Genomic DNA, 24,675 nt, shown 5'->3' on the forward strand with positions numbered 1-24,675 from the left:
ACGACAGTTCACAGACAAGAGGACAAAAGACAGGTTTTGCATTTGGTCCTAAATAACTGTTTAACGTTACAAAAACTGAAACAAAGCCAAGAATACGTTATGATGTCTCCAATGATCAGTTCTATCTTTGGAATAAAATGTATACAATACATAAAATTCAGGGTCAGGAAACAAGTCTTCTCCTCCAGACACAGTCAAAACCTTTCTGTGTCTCACACAGCTTGTGATACAACTTCAGTTTAACAAGGAGATTTTGGATTACATGAGCTCTAGACATTGGATACAGAGAGCTGAGATTCCAGACACTCATACCAAATTATTTTATATACATGTGTGTGTCTGTACATGTGTGTATGCATATGTATACAGTGTCTATATACATGAGCATATACATATGTGTATATATGGAATAATAAATTATTTACATAGTCCTTTCTACCTATATTATTATCATCTCATTTAACCACTTTGAAGATATAGTTCACCTGAAAGTATGTCAGTTGCCTCTCTTAGATAAAGGGAGAGAGAGAAAGAGGGAGAGAATCCCAACAGACTCCACATTAAGTGCAGAGCCGATACAGGGCTCCATCTCATAACCCTGAGATCATGACCTGAGCTGAAGCCAAGAGTGGGACACTTAATTGACTGCCCCACTCAGATACTCCTAAAGACCTTTTTTAGAGACAAAACCACAAGGTCTTTATTGCATGCAACAAAATTAACAAGTCCTTTATAAAACTTCCTATAAAGTTTCCCTAGTTAGTTCACCTGAATCTAAATACAAACAAGGTCCACACATTACATCACACACACAGAGACACACAGACACACACACACTCTCTCTCTCTCTCTCTCTCTCTCTCTAGCTCTACCCACTAGGAGGGTGAGAGGGACTGGGGACAATGGCACCCCACAGCAGTAACAACTGACCTTGGTCTCTTAAGAACTGTTCTCCACTGAAAGGGAATCAGAGAAATGGTTGACCCCAGGCTTAGAGCAAGGAAAGTACAAGATGCTCTTGGGACATCCTGTGCCGGGAAGTGAGGAAGTACTCAAAGCGGGATGGGACAGACACACAGGCCGGATTGGTGGGGCTCCTGTATTTCTAATCTGAGAAATATGAGCATCAAAATAAATAATGACTGTAACAGATTATAACCCATTAAATAAAATGAGAATGCATTAATTTGCTGATATAAATAAATGAATAAAATAAATGTTTGATGAAGAACAGGATATTTAAATATTTCCAAAGTACCTCCTCATAAAATACTTATTAATCACAAAGAGAAAAGAGTAACTTCACAGTGAAGAAGTCTGATAGACTCCACTTTAATCAACTAATCAAAATGAACATCATCAGTAATGGGACACACCAAAATCAGACACCACCTGACACAAAAGTATAAAAGGAAGGACTCCTATTACAAAGGATGTTATTAGTATAGCTGGACATCAATGTTAAATTCTTAAATTTGATGACTGTGTTGTGGTTATCTAAGATAGTGTCCTTATTTATAGGAAATGTAAAAGAGTTCACCGTATTTAGTTTTCGGGGGTGATGGGACATCAGGTTGGTACCTTCCTTTCCAATGGCTTGGGGGGCAAAGTAGCTTTTGTACTATCCTTGACATTTTTGGTAAATCTTTGAGATGAAGTGATTATCTCAGATTATGTGTCTGAGCCCAATCAAATCAGAGATATCCTTAAAAGCAAAGAACTTTCCTTGGCTATGGTGAGAGAGGGAGAGCTGATGGAAGAAGGTCCAAGAGATAAGATGTCAAAGGCTTTAAAGACACAGAAAGGAAACCACAAGCTAAGGCATGTAGGAGGCCTCTAGAAGCTGCAAAAAGCAAAGAAATGAACTGTCTACTTGAGCCTTCAGAAAGGAATGTAGACTGGTGACAGGTTATTTTAGCCCTGTGAGGCCAAGTCATACCTTGAACCTAAAGAACTATAAGATAATCAATCAGTGTTGTTTGAAGCCTCTAAATTTGTAGTCATTTGTTACAGTAGGAATGGGAAATGAATGCAAACATCATCAATATTTTGGTAGTATTTAAATCCATAAGGGTGGATTATTGGTGGCAGAAAAGAGAGGAAGCCGAACTGAACTTTGGCAAATTTGAATATTAAGTCAGGAAAGTGAGGAAGACCCAGCAGAGATGACTGAGATGGAGTGGACATGAGTAGGAAGAAAAGAGAAGAAGAAAGTAGTGTTCTAGAAGTCAGATGAAGAGTCTGTGTCCCATGCCACTGAAGGGTCAAGTAAGATGAGGAAAGAACTGGGAAACAAAACAGGATAGGGAGAGCACGCATGTCCAATCCAGCTGACACACAGAAAGGCTATACACAGAAGGAAAACAGTAGACCAGGTCCTCAACACTCAGGCAGCTTGGATGGGGGAGAAACATGAATGGTACCCACCCAGAGTGCCCGTATTTTCACACAGGGATTCAGAGTCTCTAGCCAACTTGGCCCAACTAGAACCCTGGAATGTTTCCAATCAGCTCAGCACTCTTTTGCCTGGGGAACGGAAAGCGTGAAGGTCAGTAGCAAGAGGAGGAAAGCAGAAGAGAAAAGAACAGAAGGACTTTCAACTTTATCTTACAGACCCGCACAACTGTCTTTCCTTCTACCATACAACACAGTTTTAAGCCCTCCTAGGCCCCGGCTTGTTAAAAGGCATAAACCCTAATGCCAAGAGAGTTAATAGAATATCTCAAGACCAGGAACTAGCTTTTGCTTAGAAAAAAACATGACCTCATCAGAACAAAAACAAAAACAAAAAGCCACACAACATTCTAGGACCTGACCTTTCATGTCAGTCACAGCCTCAGATGACTTTCTGTATTCTGCCTTCCTTCACCTCAAAACCCAAGGTTAGGTGACCATCTATAAAAGACTGATTGAAGTCACGCATGGAAGATTCTTGGAGCCTGAGACAAATACAGCCTATGTCACATTGCCTCACAGTTATAATTATTGGTTTTCCTGTTTATCTTTTCCACTAGACTCAGAAGTCCTCAAAAAGGTGAGACTATGACCTGAAATCATTGAATTGTTAAGAACAATAATTCATTCACTTCTCATTCACTCAACTAATATGTGTCAGACACGCAGTTTTTAGTCATTTAATCCCTATGAGATGGGTATTATTTATGCCACTTCCCAGATTCAGAAAGGTTAAGAAACTTACTTAATGGTCATGTTAAGTCACCAAGGGGCAGAGCTTCCAATGACAAATTCTGTGCTAAATAATGGTCCCAGCAGAGCCTTCTTACACTGCTGGTGGGAATGTAAGCTGGTGCAGCCTCTTTAGAAAACAGCACGGAGATTCCTTAAAAATTAAAAATAGAGCTACCCTATCACCATGCAATTGCACTACTGGGTATTTACCCCAAATACACAGATGTAGTGAAAAGAAGGGGCACATACACCCCAACAATGGCCATAGCAGCAATGGCCATAGTTGCCAAACTGTGGAAGGAACCCAGATGCCCTTCCACAGACAAATGGTTAAAGAAGATGCGGTCCATATATACAATGGAATATTACTCAGCCATCAGAAAGGAAGAATACCCAACTTTTGCATCAACATGGTTGGGACCTGGAGGAGATTACGCTGAATGAAATAAGTCAAGCAGAGAAAGTCAATTATTATATGGTTTCACTTATTTGGGAGCGTAAGGAATAACATGGAGGACATGGGGAGGAGAGGAGAAGGGAGTTGGGGGAAATTGGAGGGGGAGACAAACCATGAGAGACTGTGGACTCTGAGAAACAAACTGAGGGTTTTGGGGGGTGGTGAGGGGATGGGTGAGCCTGCTGGTGGGCATTAAGGAGGGCACGTATTGCATGGAGCACTGGATGTGGTGCATGAACAATGAATCTTGGAACACTGAAAAAATAAAATTAAATTTTAAAGAAAGAAAGAAAGAATGGCCTCTGCAAAGACATCCAAACCCTAATTCCTAGAACCTGAAAATGTTACCATATATGGAAAACAGAGCTTTGCCATGAGATTAAATTAAGGGTTTCGAAGTGGGTGAATATCTTAGATTACCCAGATGGGCTCAATGTAATCACAAGAATCCTTGTAAGAGGGAGACAGGAGATCACATTGAGGAGCAGCAGACGTGACAACAGAAGAAGCCGTTGATGTGACTTAAAGAAGGAGCCATGAGCCAAGGAAAGCAGGCAGCCTCTAGAAGTTGGAAAAGTTAAGAAAACAGACTCTCCCCCAGAGCCTTGAAAAGGAACCCAGACCTGCCCATACCTTGATGTTAGACTTCTGAACTTCAAAAGAGGAAGACCATAAATCTTTGTTATTTTAACCCACTAAATTTGTGGTCATTTGTTAATGGTAGCAGTAAGAAAATGACACGGGCTCTTTGCCTCTGTCCTCATATGGCCTTTACATCGCCAGGACCTAAGATGGTCAATAGATATTTGCTAATTGCAGAAGGGGCAAGAGATTCTTCTCCAGGGTGTCTCCCACCTGGCCCTACCTGAACTCCTGACAGGAAGAATCTAGTCTTCCTTAGAGAGAGGGAGGCAGAAGCAGCCCAGGTATATCTGGGGTGGTATGTTTTCCTAATTGCTAAGTTGAATGGACGGCGCCAGTAATAACCTGAAGCTCATTCTATGTCAGTAAACGTGCCCTTGAAGACATGACAAAATGCAACTCTAACTCACAGCTGGAATTTAGAGCCATGGGGGAAAGGGGGGAATAAGCTATTTTAGGGCACCAATTTAGGCTCTTTTTTCCATGTCCTATAATGGTGCATTAAATACCACAAATGATTTAATTGAAATGATTTAATTGAAAATTATAAGCAGCATCAGTAAGAAGATGAGCTGGGACCACATTTTATAGTCTAATTCCTTAAATTATTTCACAGCAAACTGGAGCAATGCATACACACATGCATACTGCAAATGCACAAACTCTACCTTCTTCTTTCTCTGAGATCCTTATGGCCCTTTCTTCAAACAAGGAAGATGATATCAATAAGGAAACCATTTTCTGAACGAATAAATTCAATATAATTCACAGCTTAGCTGCTTAAGAAATGAAGAGCTGGAAATCTGAACATTGCTTAACTTTTGCAAATGGCTCACCGTGCCTTGAAGGGTTGCTCCCCCCACTAGCATCCCAGTTTCTCCAGCCAAATTAAAATCCTACGCTTTGAAAGTAAAAGCTTCAAGACAGCCTTTGCTCTTTTGAGAACAGGTACTATATAAGCATAAAGATGGCTACAATCCCAACTAAAAGCAATCATTTACAACTGAATCTCAAATTCACATATGTTTGCATTCCATAATCTATGGGTAGTTGACATAGAAAGTAAAATAAATTGGGTAGACCTAAGGTAAAATCAGTCACTGCCCTTGGTCTAGATCTTCTGATTAGACTGGCGATCCCCATGGCGTTCCCAGCTTGCTGGGTTTGCAGCCAAGCTTCCCAGGGGTCCTGAATAGCTTTGGAATCTGAATAAATCACACACACTAGGCGTCCATTGAAACCACCAGAAACTCAATTTATTTGGGACCCAAGATAGGATTTTATTGCTTCTCAGATTAACAGTTAAAAATGTTTTGCTTTTCTGTCTCGGGGGTGTTAGTTTGATGTATGAGGCAGGGAGATTATTAAATCTTCGGTGCTTCCAAAGATGTAAATTAAACCATAGTACCTCCTAGCCACCTTCCCTGGATGAGCTGGAGGTTTATTATTAACTTGTCACTCTTGCATGCTCATCAAAACAAGCAGACCATGATTAATTACACCTATATCTTTAAGGATACCTGTCGTTTCAAATTTTGCCGACAGGATATTACAGAGTCTCCTGATTTCCTTGCAGAGCGATATGTAGCATTAGGACTTTTAGAGGGGAAAAGAGAATCACCATCCTTGCCTAATCATTTCCATGATTATATTTGAAAGAAAAAGGTGGAATGTATGTAACTGTATATTGTTCTTTCAGATTCAAATGAAACTGCACTTCATTTTGGTTTCCCTTTCCTGTTCACATACATCACATTGGCTGATTCGGTTCTTCTGAGCATCTTTCAAAGACTTGGAAGAGGTCCAGCATGAAATGGATACATAAACTCTGAAATTCTCTTTTCAATTCTGTCACTCACAATTCAATTCAACAAATACAGCATTTATTAGGTTCCTTTTATGTGGAAATAAGCAGATGTGACTTGATTCATTCATTTCTTCATCCAATATTTATTTCATGTCTTTTATGTGCCACTAATGGTACTAGGTATACCACTATTAAAAACAGTGAACAGTCCTTCCCCTCATGAAGGTCATAGCCCTGTTACCCCCCACTTCTAATGTAAGTTTTCATGAATCCCTTCTAACAGAAGCTTGCACCAGAAAAAAGAGTGCACCCCTTCTAACATAAGTTTTTACAAAGGAGACATTAAATGGAATCAGCATTAAGACACCACGCCCTCCTCCTAGTCCAGTGTGAACTGCAGGACTGAACTGCATGGAAACCATGGTATTTCACCTCTTTTTGGTCTCCCTGTACCTAGCACAGCACCAATTATCTGGTTTGCTAAATAATCACAGAAGCATAGAAAATTTTCAAAAGAAATTTTAGGCATGGCTACCTGGCCTCTCTGATCAGCCCCAAGAAAAAATTTACCTTCACCAGTGTAAACTGTAGGATAATTACCTTTTTTTTTAAAAAAAAAAAAACTAGGTTCCTGATGATATCATTGTATCTTTTTAAAGTTATTATGGAAATTGATAAAAATAAGAAAAAGATGAGATAATAAAATAATGAACCCCACATACACATTACTTAACTTCAGTAATTATCACTTCATCATTCTTGTTTTTATCTACATTTCTCTCCTCTTCACCTTTTTTGAGTATTTTAAAATAAATTCTCACTGTCATACCATTTCACCTTGAAATGCACCAGAATTTATCTCTGACAAATAAGATTTTTTTAAAATGTATCTATAATATCATTATAATACTTGACAAAATCACAATAAGTCTAGCCCATGTTCTAATGTCTCTGATTGCCTAACAAAAATCTTTTCAGAGTGAAACAAGACCCAGAGACTACATATTGGGTTTGGTTGATGTGTCTTTCATTAACACCTTTTCTCCCAAAGTCCTTTTGAATACCACCAAAATAATCAATATTTTAGTTTTATCCAGGATAAAGAAATCCATCCAAACTTAACACATGCTCCTGGTCAACCTTCGTTATGTAATATTTTTGAGGAGAGGGTGATCATTTATCATTCAAACAAACTCTTGAGTGAAAGGAGGGTGCTACTAATAATTATACTAGTGTAAACCAGGACAAATAGTCACCCCACCAGTAGCGATATCAGGAATAAACAGGGAGATCCAGTTTCTGGTTTCTACTTGGTTATAGAGAGCTGGAAAAGAGCTAGAATGAATGTCCCTCCCATCCTGACAATAGAAAGAAACACACACACATACACACACACAGAAAGAGAAAGTAAGTTGAACAAACTGCAAGTGAATAACTTTTCCTGGATCCATCACAGATGAAGCTGAGGAAATGCCAACTGGTCCCAAATCTGGGTTGAGACAAGTGCCTATAGAGAGACACTGAGTACAGTCCCTGTTTACTTGGAGCAGGTGAACACAGGGAAGAAGAATTCACCTACAATTATTAACAAAATAGAAGATGGCGGAGGAGTAGCAGACTAAGACGACATCAGGTCGCAGGAGTTCAGCTAGATAGTTATCAAACCATTCTGAACACCTACAAACCCAACAGGAGATCAAAAAGAAGAAGAGTAGCAATTCTAGAAACAGAAAATCGACCACTTTTTGTAAGGTCGGGCATGCGGAGAAGTGAATCCGAAGCTACAGGAAGACAGACCACAGGGTGAATGGCCAACTCCCGGCAATTGGTGGAGCAGCGGAACACAAAATCCAAACTTTTAAAAGTCTGCTCCACCGAGGGACATCGCTCCAGAGGCTAAGCAGGGGTGGAGCCCTCGCAGGGATAGTGTGGTCTCAGGTGCCACGGGGTCACAGAAAGATCAGCGGTGTCTGCATGTAGCAGAGCTCACAGGTATCAGAGCAGGGAAGCCGACTACAGAGATGGAGCCAAGGAGTGAGTTCTTAGCTCAGGATTACCTTAAACTGTTATCTGCGGCACAGTCAGACCACTGCTCTTTGAGCAGGGAACCCCCAAGTGGCAGATCTGGGGAGACTCACCTTCCTTCTCTGGAGGCAGGAATCTGCTGAGTTTGGAGACTCCAAAGGGGCTGGCGCCAGAGACAGAAACACTTGGTCACAGGCCAGGTGAGCTTGGAGCGTGGCCGGAGACCAGGGAAATGGGAGTGATTGATCGCTTTTCTCCAAGGGTGCACTGAGGAGTGGGGCCCTGAACTCTCGGCTTCTCCAGGCAGGAGACTGGGAGGCCACCATTTTCATTCCCATCCTCCAGAGCTCTACAGAAAGCATTCAGGGAACAAAAGCTCCCAAGAGGGAACTTGAGCAGATTTCTAAACCTGACCCCTGGCAAGGACACTGCAATTCTGCCTAGGGCAAAGACACTTAAAAATCACTACAACAGGCCCCTCCCACAGAAGATCAGCAAGCACATCCAGCCAAGAACAAGTTCACCGATCAAGGAGAACAGCGGAATTCCAGAGACAGGGGAAAGCAATGCATGGAATTTATGCCTTTCTCCCCATGATCCTTTAGTCTTACAAAGTTAAACTTTTTAAAATTTTATCTTTTTCTTATTCTAATTTTTTTAACTTTTCCTCTTTCTTCTTTTAACATCTTTTAAGTAGTTTATCTTAACAATACCTTTCTAAAAAGAAAAAAATTTTAAACCTTCATTATTATAGTCATTTTTTATCCTTCATTGTATCTAACTTTATTTTTTGTATACATATAGGTTTTTTTCTTATAAAAAAATTTTGGGATACAATTTCTTCCAATAGTTCAAAATTTGCCCTAAATCTAGCACAGGGCTTTGTTCTGGTCTCGAGCCTGAGCAAATTCTCTCCACTTTCTTTTTCCAACAAACTTATCTTATAAATTCCTTTTTTAGAATTTTTTTTTTATTTTCATCTTTACAGTCATATTCCATCCCTTCATCATGGTTACTCATTCTGGTATATATATATAAGTTTTTCTTTCTTTAAACTTTGGGGAGGTAGTTTCTTCTAAGAGACCAAAATACACCCAAAATCAAGTGGGTGGCTCTGTTCTATTCACCACTCTAATAAATAAATACATATATATATTTTTTTTTAATTCTTTTACCCCCTTTCTTCTCCCCCCAATTTGGGGTCTCTTCTGATTTGGTTAGTGTGCATTTTTCTGGGGTCTTTGCCATCCTTTTAGTATTTTATTCTCTCGTTCATATATTCTCATCTGGGTAAAATGACAAGGCGGAAAAACTCACAAAAAAAAAAAAAAAAAAAAAAGAACAAGAGGCAGTACCAAAGGCTAAGGACCTAATCAATATGGATGTTGGTAATATGTCCAATCTAGAGTTCAGAATGATGATTCTCAAGGTACTAGCTGGGCTCGAAAAAGGCATGGAAGATAATTGAGAAACGCTGTCTAGAGGGAAAAAAAACCCTTTCTGGAGAAATAAAAGAACTAAAATCTAACCAAGCTGAAATTAAAAAAGCTACTAATAAGATGCAATCAAAAATGGAGGCTCTTACTGCTAGGATAAATGAGGCAGAAGAGAGAATTAATGATATAGATGACCAAATGATGGAGAATAAAGAAGCTGAGCAAAAGAGAGACAAACACTACTGGACCACAAGGGGAGAATTCAAGAGATAAGTGATACCGTAAGATGAAACAATATTACAATAATTGGGATTCCAGAAAAAGAAGAAATAGTGAGGGGGGCAGAAGGTATATTGGAGCGAATTATTGTAGTAAATTTCCCTAATATGGCAAAGGGAACAAGCATCAAAATCCAGGAGGCAAAAAGAACCCCCCTCAAAATCAATAAAAATAGGTCTATACCCCGTCAACTAAAAGAAAAAATTACAAGTCTTAGTGACAAAGAAAATCATGAGAGCAGCTCAGGACAAGAAGTCTGTAACATACAATGGTAAAAATATTGGATTGGCAGCAGACTTATCCACAGAGACCTGGCAGGCCAGAAAGAGCTGGCATGATATATTCAGAGCACTAAACAAGAAAAACATGTAGCCAAGAATACTATATCCAGCTAGGTTATTGTTGAAAATAGAAGAAGAGATAAAAAGCTTCCAGGACAAACAAAAACTAAAGGAATTTGTAAACAGCCAACCAGCACTACAGGAAATACTGAAAGAGGTCCTCTAAGCAAAGAGAGCCTAAAAGTAGTAGACCAGAAAGAAACAGAGACAATATACAGTAACAGTCACCTTACAGGCAATACAATGGCACTAAATTCATATCTTTCAATCATTACTGTGAATGTAAATGGGCTAAATGCCCCAATCAAAAGTCACAGAGTATCAGAATGGATAAAAAACAAAAATCCATTAATATGCTGTCTACAAGAAACTCATTTTAGACCCAAAGATACCTCCAGATTTAAAGTGAAGGGGTGGAAAACAATTTACCATGCTAATGGACATCAAAAGAAAGCTGGGGTGGCAATCCTTATATCAGATCAATTAGATTTTAAGCCAAAGACTACAATAAGAGATGAGGAAGGACACTACATCATACTTAAAAGGTCCATCCAACAAGAAGATCTAACAATTTTAAATATCTATGCCCCCAACATGGGAGTAGCCAACTATATAAGCCAATTAATAACAAAATCAATAAGCACATCAACAATAATACAATAATAGTAAGGGTCTTTAACACCACCCCCTACTGAAATGGACAGATCATTGAAACAAAAGATCAACAAGGAAATAAAAGCCTGAAATGACACACTGGACCAGATGGACATCACAGATCTATTCAGAACATTCCATCCCAAAGCAAGAGAATACACATTCTTCTCTAGTGCACATGGAACATTCTCCAGAATAGATCACATCCTGGGTCACAAATAAGGTCTCAACTGGTACCAAAATATTGGGATCTATCCCTGCATATTTCCAGACCACAATGCTCTGAAGCTAGAACTCAATCACAAGAGGAAAGTTGGAAAGAACTCAAAAATATGGAGGCTGAAGAGCATCCTACTAAAAATGAATGGGTCAACCAGGAAATTAAAGAAGAACTCAAAAAATTCATGTAAACAAATGATAATGAAAACACAACTGTTCAAAATCTGTGGGACATAGCAAAGGCAGTCCTGAGAGGAAAGTCTATAGTGATACAAGCCTTTCTTAGGAAACAAGGTCTCAAATATGCAACCTAACCCTATACCAAAAGGAGCTGGAGAAAGAAAGCAAAGAAAGCCTAAACCCCACAGAGGAAGAGAAATAATAAAGAGCAGAGCAGAAATCAATGAAACAGAAACCAATAAAACAGTAGAACAAATCAACAAAACTAGGAGCTGGTTCTTTGAAAGAATTAATAAGATTGATAAGCCCCTGGCCAGACCTATCAAAAAGAAAAGAGAAAGGACCCAAATAAATAAAATCATGAATGAAAGAGGAGAGATCACAACCAACACCAAAGAAATATAAACAATTATAAGAACATATTTTAAAACCACATTGAGATATCACCTTACCCCAGTTAAAATGGCCAAAATTAGCAAGACAGGAAACAACATGTGTTGGAGGGGATGTGGAGAAAGGGGAATCCTCTTACACTGTTGGTGGGAATGCAAGTTGGTGCAGCCTCTTTGCAGAACAGTGTGGAGATTCCCTAAGAAATTAAAAATAGAACTTCCCTATGACCCTGCCATTGCACTACTGGGTATTTACCCCAAAGATACAGATGTAGTGAAAAGAAGGGCCATCTGTATCCCCAATGTTTATAGCAGCAATGGCCACGGTCACCAAACTGTGGAAAGAACCAAGATGCCCTTCAACGGACGAATGGATAAGGAAGATGTGGTCCATATATACTATGGAGTATTATGCCTCCATCAGAAAGGACGAATACCCAACTTTTGCAGCAACATGGACGGGACTGGAAGAGATTATGCTGAGTGAAATAAGTCAAGCAGAGAGAGTCAATTATCATATGGTTTCACTTATTTGTGGAGCATAACAAATAGCATGGAGGACATGGGGAGATGGAGAGGAGAAGGGAGTTGGGGGAAATTGGAAGGGGAGGTGAACCATGAGAGACTATGGACTCTGAAAAACAATCTGAGGTTTTGAAGGGGGGGTGGGAGGTTGGGGTACCAGGTGGTGGGTATTATAGAGGGCACAGATTGCATGCAGCACTGGGTATGGTGCAAAAATAATGAATACTGTTATGCTGAAAATAAATAAAAAAATAAATTTAAAAAAAAAGAACAGATTATGAGAAACTATACACCAGCAAATTTGACAATCTGGAAGAAATGAATGCATTTCTAGAGACATATAAACTACCAAAACTGAACCAGGAAGAAATAGAAAAACCTGAACAGACCCATAACCAGTAAGGAGATTGAAGCAGTCATCAAAAATCTGCCAACAAACAACAGCTCAGGGCCAGAAGGTTTCCCAGGGGAATTCTACCAAACATTTAAAGAAGAATTAATACCTATTCTTCTGAAACTGTTCCCAAAAAAAGAAATGGAAGGAAAACTTCCAAACTTATTTTATGAGGCCAGCATTACCTTGATTCCAAAACCAGACAAAGACCCCATCAAAAAAGAGAATCACAGACTAATATCCTTGATGAACACAGATGCAAAAATTCTCACCAAAATACTAGCCAATAGGATCCAACAGTACATTAAAAGGATTATTCACCACGACCAAGTCGATTTATTCCAGGACTGCAAGGTTGGCTCAACATCTGCAAATCAATCAATGTGATACAATACATTAATAAAATAAAGAACAAGAACCATATGATACTCTCAATAGATGCTGAAAAGCATTTGACAAAGTACAGTATCCTTTCTTGATCAAAACTCTTCAAAGTATAGGTATAGAGGGTACATACATCAATATCATCAAAGCCACCTATGAAAAACCCACAATGAATATCATTCTCAATGGAGAAAAACTGAGAGTTTTCCACTAAGGTCAGGAACACAGCAGGGATGTCCACTATCACCACTGATATTCAACATAGTACTAGAAGTTCCAGCCTCAGCAGTCAGACAACAAAAAGAAATTAAAGCCATCCAAATCAGCAAAGAAGTAGTTAAACTATCACTCTTTGCAGATGATATGATACTTTAAGTGGAAAACCCAAAAGACTCCACTCCAAAACTGCTAGAACTTGTACAGGAATTCAGTAAAGTGTCAGGATATAAAATCAATGCACAGAAATCAGTTGCATTTCTATACACCAACAACGAGACAGAAGAAAGAGAAATTAAGGAGTCAATCCCATTTACAATTGCACCCAAAACAATAAGATACCTAGGAATAAACCTAACTAAAGAAGCAAAGAATCTGTACTCAGAAAACCATAAAGTGCTCATGAAAGAAATTGAGGAAGATATAAAGAAATGGAAAAATGTTCTATGCTCATGGATTGGAAGAACAAATGTCTATGCTACCTAAAGTAATCTACATGTTTAATGCAATCCCTATCAAAATACCATCAATTTTTTTCAAAGAAATGGACCAAATAATCCTAAAATTTATATGGAACCAGAAAAGACCTCGAATAACCAGAGGAATGTTGAAAAAAAAGCCAAAATTGGTGGCATCACAATTCCAGACTTCAAGCTCTATTACAAAGCTGTCATCCTCAAGACAGTATGGTACTGGCACAAAAACAAATACATAGATCAATGGAATAGAATAGAGAGCCCAGAAATAGACCCTCAACTCTATGGTCAACTAATATTTGACAAAGCAGGAAAGAATGTCCAATGGAAAAAAGACAGTCTCTTCAACAAATGGTATTGGGAAAATTGAACAGCCACATGCAGAAAAATGAAACTGGACCATTTCCTTATTCCACACACAAAAATAGACTCCAAACAGATGAATGACCACAATGTGAAAAAAAAATCCATCAAAATCCCTGAGGAGAACACAGGCAGCAAGCCCATCGACCTCAGCCACAGTAACTTCTTCCTAGAAACATCGCCAAAGGCAAGGGAAGCAAGGGCAAAAATGAACTATTGGGACTTCATCAAGATCAAAAGCTTTTGCACAGCAAAGGAAACAATTAACAAAACCAAAAGACAACTGACAGAATGGGAGAAGATATATGCAAATGACATATAAGATAGAGGGCTAGTATCCAAAATCTATAAAAAAGTTACCAAACTCAACCCCCAAAGGACAAATACGAACAGAGGACACAAACAGACATTTCTTCAAAGAAGATATTCAGATGGCCAACAGACACATGAAAAAGTGCTCCACATCAGTCAGCATCAGGGAAATACAAATCAAAACCACAATGAGATACCACCTCACACCAGTCAGAATGGCTAAAATTAACAAATCAGGAAATGACAGATGCTGGCGAGGATGTGGACAAAGGGGAGCCCTCCTCCACTGTTGGTGGGAATGCAAGCTGGTGCAGCCACTCTGAAAAACAGCATGGAGGTTCCTCAAAAAGTTGAAAATAGAGCTACCCTACAACCCGCAATCACACTATTGGGTATTTACCCTAAAGATACAAATGTTATGGTCCGAAGGGGCACATGCACCTGGATGTTTATAGCAGCAATGTCCACAATAGCCAAACTATGGAAAGAACCTAGATGTCCACCAACAGATGAATGGATAAAGAAGATGTGGTATATATATACAATAGAATATTATGCAGCCACCCAAAATGAAATCTTGCCACTTGCAATGACATGGATGGAACTAGAGGGTATTATGCTTAGTGAAATAAGTCAATCAGAGAAAGACAATTATCATATGATCTCCCTGATACGAGGAAGTTGAGAGGCAAAGTGGGGAGGTTGGGGGGTAGGGAAGGAAAAAAAGAAACATGAGAGGATCGGGAGGGAGACAAACCATAAGAGACTCTTAATCTCACAAAACAAACTGCGGGTTGCTGGGGGAATAGGGGTATGGCGAGGGTGGTTATGGACATTGGGGAGAATGTGTGCTATGATGAGTGTTGTGAAGTGTGTAAGTCTGACGATTCACAGACCTATACCCCTGGGGCAAATAATACATTATATGTTAATTTAAAAATTATTTTAAAGAATTATTAACAAAATAGTGGAGGCTAAGTACTGCCTGGTGGCACAATAGGGAGCCCTAAAGGCTACAGATATAAGGGGAGTTAACACCACCTGCAGGCTTCTCTCTCTACAGAGAGCAGCAATGTGTACTCACAAAAAAATGATGGCAAGAGTTCTGAGAAGGCATCCCTCATACGTGTTACAGGCTTAAGGGTGAGGAAGAGCAGCTGCTGAAGGATGGCCATGGAGCCCAGCCCAGATTCTTCTTCTCCATCTCCCCTATAAAAACACAAACACAAACAAACGAAAAAATCACTGGTGATACGGTGTTAAAAAAAAAAAATCAAGGGGAATAACTTCATAATACCAAGAAACAAAACAATCAACAGAACCAAACCTACATATAAAACAGATGTTGGAGCTATCAACATTTAATAAGAAATAACTATGTGGGTTCCTGGTTGGCTCAATCCATGGAGTGTGCAACTCTTGATCTCAGGGTTGTGAGTTCAAGCTCCACACTGTATATAGAAATTACTTAAAAATAAAATCTTATAAAAAAATTTTAAGCAAGGGCGCCTGGGTGGCTCAGTGGGTTAAGCCGCTGCCTTCGGCTCAGGTCATGATCTCAGGGTCCTGGGATCGAGTCCCACATCGGGCTCTCTGCTCGGCAGGGGGCCTGCTTCCCTTCCTCTCTCTGTGATCTCTTCCCTTCCTCTCTCCTACTGTGATCTCTCTCCTCTGTCAAATAAATAAAATCTTTAAAAAAAAAAAATTTTTTAAGTAAAATAACCACAAAAATCTGTCAAAGGCTCCAATGGAAAAAGTAGCAACATTCATTGTCAGATGAGTAATTTCAACAGAGATGGTAACTAAGAAAAATCAATGAAGATGCTGGAAATAAAAAACACAGTGTTAGAGTTCCAGATTGTCACTGTCTAGTTCATCAGTAGACATAGCAGAACTAAGGGAAGAATTACTGAATTTGAAAATACCCAAATTGAAAGAGAGAAAAGAGTAAAAATTTAAATATATATATATATATATATTCATATATATATATATTCATATATATATATATATATATATATATATATGAATGACAATATCAAACGATCTAACAGATGTGCAATTAGAATTCCAGAAAGAAAAAAATGATAGGGAATTGGGTAGAATAAATATCTGAAGGGATAACGGCTAAGAATTTTCAAAAGTAATGGCATCTATCAAACTACAGATCAAACCACCAAGCAAGATAAATATCCAACTTCTGAAAACACAAAACAAAGAGAAAATCTTAAAAGCAGCCAAAGGGGGAAAAATTTATAAAGAGAAATACACATGCAAATCATAATAGCCATCTTGTTAGAAACATGCAAGCTAGAAGACAGTAGAGTGACATTTTTTGAGGACTGGATGAGAGAGTGACATCAAGATGGAGGAGGAGGTGACTCCAGCCTCCATTTTCCCCCTCCACACACACACACACAAAAGCAATTAGATACTTATCCATAAACAAAAAATAGCTCTGGGAGAGTTCAGAAGTCCAGCTAAGAAGCTTCACCAACAGAGGTGTCTCTGTGGTGCAGTTGGTTAACCATCCAACTCTTAATTTTGGCTCAGGTCATGGTCATAGGGTTGTGGGATCAAAACCTGCATCAAACTCCCTGCTCAGCAGGGAGTCTGCCTGAGATTCTCTCTCCTTCTCCGTCTGCCTTGCCCCAATAAACAATTAAATCTTTAAAAACGAAGAAGAAGAAGAAGAAGATGACGACAAAGAAGAAGCTTCAGCAACACAATAGAGAAAAAAACCTGAAAATAACCATACATAAAAGGTAGAAAGAAGTTTCATTTTGCCTGCATCATTCCATCCCCCGGGCTGGCACTGTTCTGTGCCAAGAGGGAACTCCCCCAGCCCAAGAGAATTCCCCATGCTGGTAAAAGGAAAGCAGGGTGAGCAACAAGTTTCCCCAGCCTTTCAGAGCACTGCACAAAGAACCCACTTCAGTTTTACCCTCCCCAGAAACCAGCAAAGCTGAGACCTTTAGAAATGGCTAGGAACAACGAACAAGGGCAGGGGCTCCCAATATCACTCACAGTGTGACCAACTGTGGTTCCTAGTGGCCTGCTCTGCAGAGGACCACAAAAATCTTCAGGAATAAGGACCTCAACAGCCCTTGCTACAGACCCCAACCTTGGCTTTCTTCGCTGAGAATTTCATTACAGACCTCAGCAGACTGCTTCACAGAGGTCCCCACCAGCTTTTTTTATTGCTGAGGAAGCCAAAAGCTAGCACAGCCCCTGCAGACAGATGTCCTGCAGATTTTGCCATGATATTTTCACCCTGCAGGTTTTTAGGCTCACAGATATCAGCTGAGTCCCTCCATGCTCCCTCCACACCAAAACCCAGGTCCACACTGCCAGCATCAGCTTCAACAGCTATGTGCATGCAAGATGCCAGCGCAGGGCCCCACAGCTGCTCCCCATCTGCATGTAGATAGTTAAGGCCCCCAGAATGGCTTGTAGACTCAGAGATGGCCCTGACTCCAGTCATTGCCTACACTGCCACGGGAGGCCTGACATAGGAGCACCTAAATAGGTAAAGTAAATATTAACAGAGATAAAGGCAGAGTTAGACAGCAATACAATAGCAGCAAAGGACGTCAATGTTCTATTTTCATCAATGGATAAATTATCCACACAGAAAATCAGTAACAAAACACTGGCCTTAAAAAAAACACATTAAATCACACGGACTTGATATATTATACAGATCATTGCATCCACAAGCAACAAAAGACATGTTCTTTTCAAGCACACATGGAACATTTCGCAGGACAGATCATGTTAGGACACAAAACAAGTCAATAAATTTAAAGACTGAAAAAAGATCAAGCACCTTTTCCAATCCAGTGGTATGAAACTGGAAATTAATTGTAAAAGGAAAACAGGAAAATTCTAAAATTGTGGAGATTAAACAACATGCTACTAGAAAACCAATGGGTCAAAGAAGAAATCAAAAGAGAAATCAAATACACCTTCAGACCAAGGGAAATGGAAATACAACATACCAAAATATGTGGAATACAGCTAAAGCAGTTCTTAGACAGTTCACAGCAATAAATGCCTATCTCAAGTAACAAGAAAAATCTCAAATAAACCACTTACTCTTGAGCCTCAAGGAATGAGAAAATGAATAAACAAAGCCCAAAATTAAAAGAAGGAAAGAAAAAATGAAGATCAAAGTGGAAATAAATGAAGTAGACTAAAAGGATAACAGAAAAGATTAATGAAACTAAGAGTTATTTTTCTTAAAAAATAAACTAATACGACAAAAGTTTAGCTACACTAAGAAAAAAAAGAGAAGGGGCTCAAATAAAATCAGAAATGAAAGAGGAGACATCACAACTGATACCACAGAAATAAAGGATCCTAAGAGACTATTATGTATACATACCAACAAATTAGACAGCCTAGAAAAAAATGGATAAATCCCAGAAACATACAACCTACCAAGAACTAATCATGAAAAGAGAACATCTGAACAGATTACTAGTAAGAAGGCTGAATCAGTAATAAAAACCACCAAAAAAACAACAGTGTGATCAGACAGTAATTCACTGGTAATTCTACAAAATACTTAAAGGAGAATTAATACCAACTCTTGTCAAACTCCAAAAAAAAACAGAAGAGGAAGGAACACTTCCAGACTCATTTTACAAGGCCAGCATTATTGTTACTTTTGTCACTATTGATACCAGAAGCAGACAAGGATGACACAAGAAAACTACAGGCCAATATCTGTCATGAACATAGATGCAAAAATCCCCAATAAAATATGAGCATACCAAATTCTACAATACATGAAAAAAATCACACACTATGCAAATGGGATTTATTCCAGAGCTGCAAGGATGGTTCTACATCTACAAGCCAATTAACATTTTATACTACATTGACAAAATGAGGGTAAAAATCATATGATCATCTCAATACACGTAGAAAAAACATCTGACAAATTTCAACACTTACTTATAATATAAAACTCTCAACGAGTTGGGTATAGAGAGAACATACCTCAAGATAACAGCCATAAATGACAGTCCAACAGCTAATGTCATATTCAGTGGTGAAAAACTATAATCTTTTCTCTAAGATCAAGAATAAGACAAGGTTGCCCACTCTCACCACTTTTGTTCAAAACAGTATCAAAAATCCTAGCCAGAGCACTTCGCAAGAGAAAGAAATAAAAGTCACCCATGGGGCACCTAGGTGACTCAGTCAGTTAAGCAACTGCCTTCAGCTCAAGTCATGAACCCAGGTTCCTGGGATCTGGCAGTGTTGGGCTCTCTGCTCAGTGGAGAGTCTGTTTCTCCCTCTCCCTCTCCCTCTGCCCTTCTTCCCACTCTCTCTCTCTCTCTAGTAAATGGTGTTTTTTTTTTTAATTCATCCAAATTGGAAAGAAAGAAGTAAAACTGTCACTATTTGCGATTGACATATTATAAACCGAAAATATTAGGACTACCAAAGAACTGTGAGAGCTAGTAAAAAAGTTTCAATAAAGTTGTAGGATTCCAAATCAATATACAAAAATCTATTATGTTCCTATACACTAATAACAAACTAACACAAGAAAAATTAAGAAAACAATCCCATTTTCAACTGTGTCAAAAAATAAAATAAAATACCTAGGAATAAATTTAACCAAAGAGGTAAAAAACCTATACATTGAAAACTATAAGACAATAATGAAAGAATTAAAGAAGACACAAATAAATGGAAAGATATTCCATGTTCATGGATATGGAGAAAATAATTGCAAATAATATATTAGATAAGGGGTTAATATCCAAAGTACATAAAGAACTCAAACAACTTGAGAGCAAAATAACAACAACCTAATTAAAAAATGGGCAGAGGATCTGAATAGACATTTTTCCAAAGACATAGAGATGGCAAATAGGTACATGAAAAGACACTTAACATTATTTATCATTGGGGAAATACAAGCCAAAACCACAATGAGATATTACCTCACACTTGTTAGAATGGATATTACAAAAAAATAAGAAATAAATGTTGGTGAGGATGTGGAAAAGGAATGCGCATGCACTGTTGGTGGGAATGTAAATTGGTGCAGCCTCTATGTTTTACTCCACTGGACCAGTGTGGAAGTTCCTCAAAACTATCATATGATCCAGCAATTCCACTTGAGTTTTTAATTTGAAAGAAACAAAAACGCTACCTCAAAAAGATGTCTTCACTCCCATGTTCAATGCAGCATTATTCACAATACCCAAAACATGGAAATAGCCTAAGTGTCCACTGATGGGTGAATGAATAAAGATGATGAAATATTATTCAGCCATTTTAAAAAAGGGACATCCTGCCATTTGCAACAACGTGATAGACCTTAAGGGCTTTATGCTAAGTGAAATAAGTCAGATGGAAAAAGATAAATACCATATGATCTCATTTATATGCATAATATTTTTAAAAATTTAAACAAGCTCATGAATACAGAGAACAGATTGGTATTTGCCAGTGGCAGGGTTTTTGTTTTGTTTTGTTTTTTAAGATTTTTTATTTCTGTATTTCAGAGAAAGAGACAGAAATAGAAAGAGCAGGAGCATATAGGAGAGGGAGCAAAATGAGGTGGTCCATCCCAGGACCCTGGGATCATGACCTGAGCCGAAGGCAGATGCTTAACTAACTGATCCATCCAGGCACCCCAGAGGCAGGAGTTTCATCCAAATATAAATAAATACACACACACACACATACACACACAAAACATATATGATACATATATAATATATATTTAATAATACTGTTTTAGAGTCAAAATTACAAAGAAAGCAGACCTTTCTTATAAGAAAAATATTATAACTGTACAGTGATGTTAAACTTGTTGTGATGATCATTTCACTATATATATATATATATATTGAACCATTATGTTATATATCTGAAACTAATATAATATTACATGTCAATTATATCTTAATTTTTAGAAATAAATCAAGGAGTTAGAAAAAACAGTTAGTAAACCAAAATAGCTCATTCTCTGAAAACTAATCAACAAAACAGAAATTGTTAACTTGATTTCTAAAAGAAAGCACAAGCACACAAAAGAAATAAGGTCAAAATGGGATTTTTTTTAAATCATGAGACTACTTTGTACAACTATATGAATGAAATAAAAACATTTTAAATAATATATAGATGAAATAAACAACATTCTAAACAAGTGAATTATGTAAAAAGAAAAACAGAAACAGAAAGTCATAAAAGAGCTTCTCTGACAAAAAGACAGTAGACTCAGTCAGTTTCACAAAGAAATCCACTAAACTTGTAAAGATCAGATTATGTAAACACTGCTTAAGCCATTTCAGAGCACTGAAACAACATCCAAATTATTTTTATAATGCAAATTTAACATCAATTCTAAAACCAAATACTGCATAATAAAATAACTATAAGCCAATCTCATTTATTAATATTAATGCAAAAATTATAAATAAAATATTAGCAAACACAATTCAAAAACCCATCATGATCAAGTAGTGTTTATTCCAGAAATTTAAGAGGGGTTCAGTATTTGGAAATCCATTAATTAATCACTTTAATAGAACTACTTTTCTAAGTGCTGGAACAAACAATCCTAAAATTTGTAGGGAACCAGAAAAGAATTGGAATCGCCAAGGAAATGTTGAAAAAGAAAAAGCTGGGGACATCACATTGCCTGATTTCAAGCTGTATTACAGAGCTGTGATCACCAAGACAGCACAGTACTGGTACAAAAACAGATCAAGGGAACAGAATAGAGAGCCGAGCTATATATCTTCAACTCTATGGTCAAATAATCTTTGACAAAGTGGGGCACCTGGGTGGCTCAGTGGTTAAGCCTCTGCCTTCGGCTCAGGTCATGATCTCGGGGTCCTGGGATCGAGCCCCACATCGGGCTCTCTGCTCAGCAGGAGCCTGCTTCCCCCTCTCTCTCTCTACCTGCCTCTCTGACTACTTGTGATCTCTGTAAAATAAATAAATAAAATCTTAAAAAAAAAAAAATCTTTGACAAAGCCAGAAAAAATATCCAATGGAAAAAAGACAGTCTCTTCAACAAATGGTGCTGGGAAAATTGGATAGCCACATGCAGAAGAATGAAACTCAACCATTCTCTTACACCATACACAAGATAAATACACAAAAATAAACTCTAAATGGATGAAAGACCTCAATGTGAGACAGGAATCCATCAAAATCTTTAAGGGGAGCATAGGCAGAAACCTCTCTGGCATTGGCCACAGCAACATCTTTCAAGACATGTCTCCAAAGGCAACAAAGCAAAACTGAACTTTTGGGACTTCAAGATAAAAAGCTTCTGCACAGCAAGCGGAAGAGTCAACAAAACAAAGAGGCAACCCACAGAATGGGAGAAGATATTTGCAAATGACACTACAGATAAAGGGCTATTACCCAAAATCTATAAAGAATTTCTCAAACTCTGGGGCGCCTGGGTGGCTTAGTGGGTTAAGCCGCTGCCTTCGGCTCAGGTCATGATCTCAGGGTCCTGGGATCGAGTCCCGCATCGGGCTCTCTGCTCAGCAGGGAGCCTGCTTCCTCCTCTCTCTCTCTGCCTGCCTCTCTGCCTATTTGTGATCTCTCTCTGTCAAATAAATAAATAAAATCTTAAAAAAAAGAGAGAGAGAGAATTTCTCAAACTCAACACCCAAAAAACAATCAAGTCAAAAAATGGGCAGAAGACATGCACAGACACTTCTCCAAAGACATACAAATGGCTAATGGATACATGAAAAAAGGTTCAACATCATTAGTCATCAGGGAAATTCAAATCAAAACCACACTGAGATATCACCTTACACCAGTTAGAATGGTAATAATTGATAAGGCAAGAAACAACAAATGTTGGAGAGGTTGTGGAGAAAGGGGAACGCTCTAACACTGTAAGCAGGAATGCAAGCTTGTGCAGCCACTTTGGAAAACAATGTGGAGATTCCTCAAAAAATTAAAAACAGAGCTACCCTATGACCCAGTAATTGCACTACTGGGTATTTATCCCAAAGATACTGATGTAGCGAAAAGAAGAGCTACATGTACCCCAATGTTCATAGCAACAGTGTTCACAATAGCCAAACTGTGGAAGGAGACTAGATGCCCTTCAACAGGTGAAGGGATAAAGATGGGGTCCATATACACAATGGAATATTACTCAGCCATCAGAAAGGATGAATACCCACCATTTGCCATGACGTGGATGGAACCAGAGAATATTCTGAGGGAAATAAGTCAAGCAGAGAAAGTAAATTATCATATGGTTTCACTTATATGTGGAACATAAGGAATAGCATGGAGGACATTAGGAAAAGGAAGGGAAAACTGAAGGGGTCAGGGGAATCAGAGGGGAAGACAAACCATGAGAGACTGTGGACTCTGGGAAACAAACTGAGGGTTTCAGAGAGGAGGGGTGGGGGGTGGGTGAGCCCAGTGATGGGTAGTAAGAAGGACATGTATTGCATGGAACACTTATATGCAAACAATGAATCATAGAACACTATTGCAAAAACTACTGATGTACTATATGATGGCTAACACAATAAAATAAAATTTTAAAAAAAGAACTAAAGAGGAAAATATACTTATCTCCACAGATTTTAGCAATGGAAAAACTGAACATTTATATTTTTTAAAAGCCTCAGGGGCACCTGGGTGGCTCAGTGGATTAAAGCCTCTGCCTTCGGCTCAGGTCACGGTCCCGGGGTCCTGGGATCGAGTCCCACATCGGGCTCTCTGTTCTGCAGGGAGCCTGCTTCCTCCTCTCTCTCTGCCTGCCTCTCTGCCTACTTGTAATCTCTCTGTCACATAAATAAATAAAATCTTAAAAATAAATAAATAAAAAATAAAAGCCTCAAAAATAGGAATAACTCATGAATGTAAATAATATTAAAATAAACTTTAATTTTTTAAAAATAAATACATTTTTTAAAAATTAGTAGCTGATACAATGGGAATAGACTAGGATAGCAGTTCTCAAATTATGGTCTGTGGATCCAAACCAAGACATTATGTATTTCCGCTTTATACTATGATGAGCCAAAAGCAGTGGTGGAAAAAACTGCTGGTGCCTTAGCACAAATCAAGGTAGTGGCACTAAACCCCTCTAAGTTGTCATTGCATTCTTCAATGCACATATTCGTGGCAGTAGAAAAAAAGTGATTTTTTAACTTAAGAATATCCTGAAGTAGTAAAAATAATCCAACTTAGTAAATTTTGACCCTTGAGCAAATGACTTAAATATTCTAGGTGAAGAAATGGGAAATACATATAAAGCATTTCCACTGCATACCAACGTAGAATGGCTGTCCCCAGGAAAAGCATTTTTGCAACCGAGTTGCAAACTGAAATTGTGTATTTTTCTTTTCTTTTTTTTTTT

General features: G+C 38.4%; 1 protein-coding gene across 3 annotated transcripts in view; it reads right to left on the reverse strand.

Annotated features, from left to right (window-relative positions):
* The window catches only part of HYDIN (HYDIN axonemal central pair apparatus protein), a 381,505-nt gene that overhangs the window by 343,277 nt on the left and 13,553 nt on the right, over window positions 1–24,675 (reverse strand). For all 3 annotated transcript variants that reach the window (XM_082712191.1, XM_082712193.1, XM_082712188.1), the window contains exon 2: window positions 15,376–15,500. The gene's annotated coding sequence lies outside the window, so the exon portion shown is untranslated. The remainder of the gene's footprint in view (window positions 1–15,375; window positions 15,501–24,675) is intronic.

This window comes from Mustela nivalis, assembly GCF_964662115.1.
Source record: "Mustela nivalis genome assembly, chromosome: 18".
NCBI lineage: Eukaryota > Metazoa > Chordata > Mammalia > Carnivora > Mustelidae > Mustela > Mustela nivalis.